The sequence below is a fragment of the Periplaneta americana genome, chromosome 12 (assembly GCF_040183065.1).
Source record: "Periplaneta americana isolate PAMFEO1 chromosome 12, P.americana_PAMFEO1_priV1, whole genome shotgun sequence".
NCBI classification, from domain to species: Eukaryota; Metazoa; Arthropoda; class Insecta; order Blattodea; family Blattidae; genus Periplaneta; species Periplaneta americana.
The window spans coordinates 109,138,377-109,149,727 of NC_091128.1; positions in this window are offsets into that span (position 1 = coordinate 109,138,377).

Genomic DNA, 11,351 nt, shown 5'->3' on the forward strand with positions numbered 1-11,351 from the left:
TCCCATATAGTTCTACATCTTCCAACAGGTTTTTTTTCCCCTTTTACTGTCGGTTTCAGTGCCTTCTTTGGTAATCTCTCTTCGCCCATCCTCATAACATGTCCAAACCATCTAATGCTATTTTCCCCCAATATATCTTGCAATTTTGAAATTTCCAAAATATTTATTGTATCTTCATTTTTAATTCTCTCTGTTCGTGTTTTCTGTACTATACTTCTATGAAATTTCATCTCTGTTACCTGAATTCTGCTCTGATCTTTTTTGTCATGTCCAAGTTGCCGCTGCGCATGTCAACACTGGTTTGGTTTTCTTGCACTTTTCAGATATGTTGCCGTTCCATAGTAAACCTTTCGTTAGTTGATGAAATCTACCACTAAACTGTATTCTTCTAGTAATTTAAAGTATCTTACCATCATTTTTCACTTCACTTCCCAAATACTTGAAATTTTCTACTTCCTCTAAATATTTTCCATTTAATTTAATCCGAATTTTTATTTTGGTATTCTTGCTGTTTTCATTGCTACAGTTTTTTCTTCGTTTATTTTTAATCCATATTAATTTATTACAGTATTCAAATTTATCAATCTCATTTTTAATTCTTGTTCATTATCTCCCTAAATTAATATGTCATCACCATAAATCAGTGTTTTTTTTTTTATTTGCTATATAATTTTCTCCAAATACCTCATTTTGTATCTCGTTCAATACAATATCAGAAAGGATAAATGACAAGACACTTCCTGCAGTACCCTGTTCTTTGGTTTGGCCATTGGGTGTTCTAACACAACATTTCCAATTGTAAATTTGTTAATATTTTCCAAATGTTTTCTCTTTTGAGTCTGTCATATGCTTTTTCTATGTATGAAAATCAATGTGATATCTTTTCCTTCTCTCCAATTCCCCCCCCCCCCCCCCCAATTATTTGCCTTGTTGTGAAAATAAATTATTGTTGATCTTCCCTGTCTAAATGCATGTTGTTCCTCTTTTAACTTATGTTCAATAATTCTGTTTAATTTACCTGCCAGTATTCTTTCACATACAGGTTTAAAAATGTAGCTTAATAAAGTAATTTCTCTGCAATTACAACATTTCTTTTTACCTCCTTTCTTAAAAGTTGGCATATTTGATTCTTTTTTTCCGATCTACTGGAATGGTTTTCTCCTCCCATATTCTCCTAAGTATTTTATACAATCATTGAATGCTGCTGAGAGCTGCACTTCTTAACATCCCCATTGAAATTTCATCATGACCTGGATCTTTATTATTTTGTATTTTATTCATTGCTATCTGTAGATCTAACATGTCAAAACCTTAATCACCATATGTTGCAAATTCACTTTGTGTTTTCAAGTGTTCCTCTAATCTCATTACTTGTTTTATTTGTTGGATAGCCATTCAGTAATTGTTGAAAATGATCTTTCCAAATTTTTACAATTTCATTTCTCCACTCTAAATTTCCATTATTATCCAACATTTTATTCACTGATTCTTCAGGTTTAATTTTATTTTTCATCAATGAATAAAAAATTGTATTTCCGTGAAATCTAATTCCAATTCATTTACAAATTTATTCCAAGTTTGTTTCTGTTTAAATTGTATCATTTTCTTAACAGCTTTTAACAGTCTCTTTCATTTTTCTTTGTTTTCTTCTGTGCTGTGTTCAAACCATGTCTCATCATACAAAATTATTAAAGGTTGTGCTACGAGGTCGTTATTTATATTTACATACATATTTACATACATAGATGTTACAGATAATGGCAAACAGATTGTTTGTATAATTTTGAAGTGTAAATTACTACAATTTCGAGAATAACGCAAGCCAATAATTTATAATAAAATATAATTTTAAAAATGTCATGCAATGTAATTTAGTATAAGCATTTGAAATGTATTATCAGTACCATATGTCTAATTTTGGTATCTTGTTTAAAATTCTTAATGGTTACTTCTTACCTGAATTGATTATTGCAGAGGAGAAAACTTACAGAAATATACATACCAATATTTTGTATGAATGAAACAGTGCTGGTGATTCTGGTTGCAGACCTTGCCAATACTGGGAATGTAAATTGCTTATTTTCGATTAAGTTTCAAGATTTTCATTATAATATTTTCGTGATCTGTTCTTTGTGAAGAAAGTAAAATTTAATAGCATGAATATTCTAGGTAAAGACAAAAAGGTTGTCATAACAAACACAAACTGTTTTTTTCACTTGTTGGCACATCCAAATAGTGGAAGTAAAAGTGGCATACTAAATTAAATTCTTGGTGTACTTCACATTGTTACAGCAATATTAAAACATAAACCAGCTATAATGGCTGGGGAGATCGTAATATAACCACACATTATCTCCGCTCTGGTTGGATGATCATTTATCTGTGCTGAGGCATGTGGACATGAGGCCAGCAGCTGGCTGGTCACCCTTGGCCCTTTATGGGCTGTCGCACCACGTTTTTAATGACACAAATGTATTATGAGGCCATGCTGCTTGAAAGAATTGACTTCCTTGCAAGCATTACATAATGTTCAAACAAATATTTTATAAGAGCTGGGAAATGAATAGGCCTACATCTTAATTGAAATATCTATACTGTGTTGTTATTCTTCAATGTTTGATCGTGTTGTACAGAAAGAATGTGCATCATAATTTGACACATCTGTTGCTGATACCCATAGAGATGTGTGACAAATTATTATTTATATAATTTTGGCAAGTCAGATTTATTTTTATTCCTGCTGAAATTTGAACCACGGAGCTGTGATTGTTACTGTTAACTTGCTCAGTAACTTTTTTTTTTGAAGCTGTGATGATTGGACTGAGAAAGTTGCTATTGTATTTATTACAATTAAACATTTAGATCTGTAAATAACATAATAAATAAAATACGGTTATTTTAAAGGCTTCTTGAAGCTTGATGTTTGGACATGCTTGTTTGTATTTGAACACATAGGTATGATAATTAATAGTAGTAATGGTGTAATTGTTTTATGGACATTATAAAGTTGTTCTAAACATAAAATTAATCTGATTTATATTGTTTGACATAGGTTGAACTTGTATTTGAAAATAGCTTAGAGGAATTTGTAAAAGCTACATTATCAGTCCTCTTCGCAAATTAATTTATAGAAATAGGATGTTTTCGAGTTCGTTATTATTGTGTGAAAAACTTCTGTTTTCGTTAAAATAATTGTATTTGACAAGACTTGAATTTAGATAATTTTATTCTGCTTTCTGCAGTAACCATTCAAAATATTTCAGTCTTGTTGACAGTTCCAAAATTATTAACTATTTATGTGTTGGAATGATTTAGTATTCGATTTTTTCAGGATGTTTCTTTATTTCTCCAGACAGCATGTGAATTGAAAGAGGTTATGACTGCTTCTTTCTCTTAAACATACCATCTTGATAATCATGTTAAATGATTGTGCAGTAGGAAACAGTTTTAAGTTGATCTGTGAATATTGTAACTTTAAAATTCAAAACAATAATGTACTCTTATTCTTACAACAATAACTCTTCACTTTCTACAATTCAATTCTACTCCCGTCAAGAATGGGATTTCCACTCCACACAGTAACACAGTATTCGTTATTGCACTCCACAGACGACAATGACAATTTACTTGGATTATTGAGAACAACAATGAACTGTTAATTTTAACTAATGTTCACAAAGCACTATTTACAAATCAGAACTGTCAGTTCTCAGTTCACAGTTCGTTTGCCTTGGCTAGTTCTTCTAGCTCAGTCACTCAAGTTCACAGTATCTCGAACCACAGACCTTAAGAGACAGTCCACTGAACCTCGAACTCAGGTCCCCCAACTGCGGTCCACTGCGCTCGAACTCAGGACTTCGGACGCTCGCACAGCTGCGGACACACTCAAGTCGAACTTAGGTCTCGAAGCTGGCTTCACTGCTACACAAGACTGGCTGGCTTGCTGTTCACCGACTACAACAACACTGCAACTAACTAAACTACTGCTCAAGTTCACTCGCGTGTCGTATTTATAACTAAACCATAGTTACGAGACAGTACGATTGTTCGAAATTTCCGGAAGATGCCATTCTCGAATTATCTGGATATCTCCCCTCTCTGCCACGGTCGCTCTCTTTCCTCTCTTCTCTCCGCCACAGCACATGCCCCAGGAAGCAGATGCACATGCAACCCGCCCGAACCACGGCCGACCTAGCCCTTCCTCCGCCGGTCGTGAGATCGAATCTCACGTGGCCGTCACAATATGCTTAATTGTATGCTACATTGTTAAGAATAGTCGTATTATCGAGCTCTTTATTCTTGCAATAATAATCTGGTTTGTTGTTATTTATTGTTAAGTTGTTTCCATATTGATTATGATATCCGGACAAATTCAGAAGTAGAATGAGTTTAATTTTTAAATACAATGGATTCGTATAAACTAAACAATGAGAGGGAAATAGAAGATGTAATAAATGCAAGGAAAGCAGCTGGTCAGTATAATGTCAAGAACCACAGAATCAACCTTACAGCACAAGTCAGTCATATTTTACCTTCCTTTGATGATCCCGACAGTTTAGCAAGAGATAGAAGAGGAAATACAAGGATGTGGCAAATGGGAAAAACAAGAAGTGAAGGAAATCTGGAAGTAAATAGGCCTAACAATGAAAGTAATCAGAGGAGGAGCCTGGCTATAATGATGAGAGATTCTGACATCACTTCCTGGCCAAGTGACTCAGACATCACTGTTCTTAACTTTAATTTGACAGGACGTAAGTGTTGGTGGCAGTTAAGAAGAATGTGGAAAAGCATGCAAGATGACTTAGCAATCCCTGGTGATGGTACTCACCTCGCAGCAAGTCCGTCCCTAGTGAACCTGGCCACTCTTGTAAGCAGATCCCTGACACATGTGAAGGATGGTAGTGAAGAATATCTGGTTCCTTTATCATCTTGGGATCCTGACCCCTTGCCACAAAGAGTGCATTCAGACTCAAAAGTTGTATTATACACGCCATCATCATCAATGAAATTTTCACCCTTGTTATCAGACTGCAAACTTTCTTCAGAAGAAATTGTCCCCTGTAGAACACCTACTACATCACAAGTGCAACACAATTTTAAAGGAAAACATAACCACCATTTTAGCGAACTTTGTGATCAAATTTTGCCTTTTGAGACATATGTGCCACGGAATCAATCTTACTCTCACGTTTTGAATTCCAGCAAACGTGAGATAGTGGATGAAGATATAGCTGACAACATGGAATACATCCTACGTCCTACATCACGAAAATATAAACTTGTCAGAAACTTCATTAATGCTATTCTGAAATATTGTTGTCCATGCTGTAATTTTATAAAGAATAAAAAGAGAATGGGTAAGCATTAAAATTGGTTCACTGAATGCATTCCATAATAAGTCACATTTAATTTGTGTATGCTATTTTTTTGTTTACTGAAATCTAACAAGTTCTTTCTCTGAGATACATTATTTAACATTAACATGCTTGAAGAATTTTATGGAATTAAATGTCACTCAATTGCCGCATCTATGGCTAAAGTGCTAGCACATTGACCTTCCATCCAGTTGGCCTAGGTTCGATCCCCGATCAGATCTGGAATTTGTGGTTGATAAAACAGTCGTTGCAGAAGGTTTTCTCGAGGTACTCCCGTTGTCCCTCTTTCAATCCACCAACACACCATTTCCTCCTCATTTTATCTATCATCTGTAATAGTAAAAATAGACTGTGGAGATTGTCTGGAGGTAGTTTGGGTTTCCAATGCTGATTCAGGTTTTAAAAACTTGTGCTGCAGGCTCTGGGTTCAGGCTCATCAGTAGCTAATGGGACCTTACTTGCAGGGTCCAGGAAGATGGCCTGCTTGTCAGTGTCGAATTCATGCATGTCACCTTGGCCATCTGTTGAACTAGACAATCATAACATACAACGCATACAATGGGCTAAAAACGACGTAAATGCAAGGATTCAGCCCTCGTGAAATCAATCAAATTCAAGTCTTTTTTTTGTCGGCCTGGTTGGCGCAGTTGGTATAGCACTGGCCTTCTATCCCCGAGAGTTCGATCCCGGGCCAGGTCGATGGCATTTAATTGCTCTTAAATGCGACAGGCTCATGTCAGTAGATTTACTGGCATGTAAAAGAACTCCTGCGGGACAAAATTCTGGCACACTGGCGATGCTGATATAACATCGGCAGTTGCAAGCATCATTAAATAAAAGATAACATTTAACAAATCGATTTCAGCACGTTCCACTCAGTGGCATGAGTAAATTCAAATTTCGATATGTAACAGGCCATGAAAAACTTCCTTCATAATTATGGTGTAATTTGTCTGTATAATCCTCTTGAATATTGGATTTGAAAGCAATACTGTGCTATGTCATTCATTTTCATTTAGTGTTCTGCCCAAGGACAGGTCTTTCACTGCAAACCCAGCTTTCTCCAATCTTTCCTATTTTCTGCCTTCCTCTTCGTTTTCTCATATGATCCATATATCTTAATGTCGTCTATGATCTGATATCTTCTTCTACCCCAAACTTTTCTCCCGTTCACCATTCCTTCCAGTGCGTCCTTCATTAAGCAGCTTCTTCTCAGCTAGTGACCCAACCCATTCCTTTTCCTCTTTCTGATCAGTTTCAGTATTATTTTTTCTTCACTCACTCTTTCCAACACAGCTTCATTTCTTATTCTGTCTGTTCACTTCACATGTTCCATTCTTCTTCATATCCATATTTCAAATGCTTCTATTCGCTTCTCTTCACTTCGTCGTAATGTCCATGTTTCTGCACCATACAATGCCACACTCCATACAAAGCACTTCACTAGTCTCTTCCTTAGTTCTTTTTCCAGAGGTCCGCAGAAGATGCTCCTTTTTCTATTAAAAGCTTCCTTGGTCATTTCTATCCTCCTTTTGACTTCCTAGCAGCAGCTCATGTTACTGCTTATGGCATACCCCAAGTATTTGAAGCTGTCCACTTGCTCTACTGCCTCATTTAGAATTCGCAAGTTTATCTTCTTTATTTTTCTTCATATGGCCATGCTCTTCATCTTATTTGCATTCATCTTCATCCCATACTGCTCACAGCTGTCATTTAGCTTCAGTATCATATCCTTTACTATTATTTCCTCTTCTGCTATCAACGCCATATCATGAGCAAATCTTATGCACTTTATTTTTCTTCCTCCTACCAGCACTCGTCTCATGTTCTTAAAACCGTTCTTTACTAAATGCTCCAAGTAGATGTTGAACACGGTAGGTGATAAAGGACATCCTTGACATACTCCTCTCCCAATTTCATTTGTTTCTGACATTTCTTCTCCTATCTTGACTTTGATTCGTTGTATCATATAAAGATTACTGAACAATCTTCTCTCTTTCCAATCCACACCAATTTTCTTCGGGATCCCCTCAGTTTATTCCAGTCCACTCTGTCAAAAGCTTTTTCTAGGTCCACAAGCCTTTTCTAGGTCCACAAATACTACATACATTTCTTTATTTTTCTCTAGGTATCTTTCGCCGATTGTTCGTAGCAGTCCAATTGCATCTTTCGTACCTTTTCCCTTCCTGAAGCCAAACTGCTCTTCTTCCAACTGTACTTCCATCTTAGAATATAAACATTGATTCGGTATTCGCAAGAGAATCTTTGCCGAATGCGATATTAGACTGATAGTCCTGAACTCCTTACATTTCTTGGCCTTATTTTTCTTCGGTATTAAAATCAACACTGTCTCCGTAAAATCTTCAGGCCATTCTCCTTTCTCATTTATTTCGTTGCATAATGATAGAATTTGCTTCTTGTCTTCACCCAAGCATTTCACTAATTAAATGGGAATACCATCAACTCCTGTTGCTTTCCCATTCTATATTTCCTTAAGCACTAGTTCAACTTCTTCACTTAAAATAGAAAATTCTTTTTCGTCTTTTGATATGGCTTCTTTGTCTTCCAGAGCTAAATCATCTGGACTATTCCTTATCTCATATAACTCTTCTACATATTTCGTCCATCTGTTTAGTATTCCTTGTTTGTTATTTCATTTCCATTGTCGTCCTCTATCAACCACATGGATTTCCTGTTCTTATTTGTGAATTCCAAATATTTTACTTTGCAGTACATTAAATCATATCTTCCTTTTCTCTCTAGATCCTCTGTTTCTTCGCATTTCTCTTTCATCCAGTCCACAGTATAGTCCAGTCTTCTTTTGCTTTATCAGTTTCTCTTCTTAGTTCGTTGTTTAGTTTCCTGTAGTTTCTTCTACCTTCTTCTGTCTTGATATTTTTCTATTTTCTTCTCTCCTCCATCTTCTCCAAAATTTTCCCTGTAACCCAAAATTTCTTAATTCTCACACCTTCTGTGTATCTTATTGTTTCTTCTGCTGTTGTCTGTATACAATAATATCTTATAAAGAACTTAAATCTGTAAGGTGGTCTTGATCTCGAGTGAGACTCAGGCAATTGGAAGAAGTAAATAGTTTTAATGGCTTATTCTCGGGTTGTAGTAGCAGTTTTTTTTTAATAACATGGTAATTTTTCATCACAAAAATGAAGAAACTCCTGGAATCAAGATTTACAGCGAATCCTTGCTTTATGTCTCCTCTTGGAAAATATTCAAGTCCGATATATTTTTTTTAAATTTAATAATGGATCCAGAACAGCTGAACATCATATGGAGGGAAATATTGGAGAGGTGAAGTTACCAGGATTAAGTCGAAATGACAGCTGGGAGTGGGACTGCTTCTGCTGAAGACTGTCAGGCTTCAAACCAATATCCAACAATATCAGTGCCCTTTAAAACTTTAGAGAGGCTACTGGAAGACACATTCGTCTAATTTAATCGGTGAGTAATTATTACTTGTAGGACTACTAAATTTAGATGGTTTATGTAAAAGGATACTTAACATCTGCTTTATGGGACAATTTTACACAAATGGATAGTTCACATTCACCGTGTTTTATATGACAATATTAACATCTAAGTTAATGCCTATATTACTTACAGTACTTATAAATGGCTTTTAAGGAACCTGAACGTTCATTGCCACCCTCACATAAGCCCGCCATCGGTTCCTGTCCTAAGCAAGTTTAATCCAGTCCCTAGCATCATATCCCACCTCCCTCAAATCCATTTTTATATTATCCTTCCATCTACGTCTCGCCTCCCCAAAGGTCTTTTTCCCTCCAGCCTCCCAACTAACACATTATATGCATTTCTATATTCGTCCATACGTGCTACATGCCCTGCTGATTTCAAACATCTGGATTTAATATTCCTAATTATGTCAGATGAATAAAATGCGTGCAGTTTTATGTTTTGTAACTTTCTTCATTCTGTAACTTCATCCCTCATAGCCCCAAATATTTTCCTAAGCACCTTATTCTCGAAACCCTTAGCCTCTGTTCCTCAATCAAAGTGAGAATCCTAGTTTCACAACCATAAACAACAACCAGTAATATAACTGGTTTATAAATTCTAACTTTCAGACTTTTTGAGAGCAGACTGGAAGACAAAAGTTCTCAACCATATGATAACAGAATGGCTATATTAACATTTAGTAATATTTAAAACAAATGACATTTCTATTCTTTAATTGACTCCTTTTTCCTCTGTTCCCTTTTGCTTAGAGTGTCTCTGTTGTTCTCTGTTCAGTCTGTGTTCCTTTTCTGTCCCTCTTTCTTGTCTGTGTCCATTCTGTCTTCACTGATTTTTATCTATTTCCTCTGTCCTCTCGATGTTCTCTTCCTTTCCTCTATCCTCATTTTTCTCAATGTCCTCTCTATTCTCATTTTTCTCAATGTCCTCTCTATGTTCTCTCCCTGACCTCTCTATCCCCATTTTTCTCAATGTCCATTTTCTTCCTGTCCTCTATTCTCTCTTTACTCAATTTCATCTCTATCCACTCTCTCCTCTCCTCTCTGCCTTCTTTGTCCTCTTTCCCCACTACCTCCTCTCGGTCCTCCTTTTTTTAAACCTCTGTAATTTCTCTGTGCTCATTTTCGTCTCTGTCCTAAGTATGTTTTCAGACAGAGATCACAGAGAGAAAAGAAAGGTCATACAGAACAGAGGAGACAGAGAGGACAGTGACAGAAAAGAGAAACAGATAGGACAAAGATGACAGAGAATAGAGAGAATAGATTTCAGAGAGATTAAAGAAAGGACGGTGAGAGGACAGAAAGAATAGTGGGGACAAATAAAGGACAGAGAGGAGAGTAGATAGGAAGAACAGAGTGTAAAGAGAGGGCAGAAAGGAGAGCTAGAAAACACAGAATAGAGGGGACGAATGAAAACAAGGACAGGGGGGTGTTGTTGTAGGTTTCTGCGGCTGCAGTTCATGGGTTGTATTGAGTTTCCGGACTTGTGCTGCATTGTCTCAATTGCTAGAGCTAATGTTTCGGCCATCCTATTGTGATCATCTTCAGAGCTGTGGATAAGAATTGTCAGCTGGCAGAGAGATTTATATAGTGGTTCTTGGATTCCTGCCCGACGCACATAGAACCCAATCCCGTACATATGTGGTGGACTATTCACAGAATTTGGACGACCTAAAGACCAATTACAAGAGAGATAATAATACAACCAACTAGCAATGGGCAGGAAACCAAGAGCCACTACATACATACTCGTATCTCTGCCAACTGACAATTCTTATCCACAGCTCTGAGGATGGTCGAAACGTTAGCTCTAGCAACTGAGACAACGTGGCACAAGCCCGGAAACTTGATACAACCCAAGGACATGGAGGACTTAGAGAGCAGAGGGGGAATACCTAAAGAGGTTGGAGAGGGCTGAGATGACATAAAAAGGAGAGAATTTGAATTAGGACATGGAGGACCAAGAGAGTATGTAATAGGAAAAAGAGAGAACACAGAGAGCAGTGAGGACATAGATGAGACAGGGTTGAGAGAGACGATGGTGAAGATAAGAACAGAAAAGAGAGGGAGGACAGAGAGAATGGAGAGGAAAGAGTGAACATAGGGATCAGGGAGGACAAAGAGAGTGGAAAGGACAGAGGGTAAAGAGGAAAAAAAGAAGAGAGTGGATAGAGAGGATATTGAGGGCAGATATCAGTGTGCACAGGCAGAACTATAAAACGCCTTTGGGCAAAACATGAAGGACAGGGAGGAAAACAAAAAGAGGGAGGACAAAATGGATAGATAGTACCACAGTCTACTATATACAGTCACGAAGCTTGAGTTTTGAGGGTGCTAGAAACAATAGATTGTGACGGTACTATTTTGCATTGCCTGTAATGAGGCGATATTAGCGATCCTAGTGGTGAGCAACTACCTAAAGTTTGCATATTTACTTCGTATTGACCTTCGCGACTGTATATACTAGACTGTGATAGTACTGTATGTA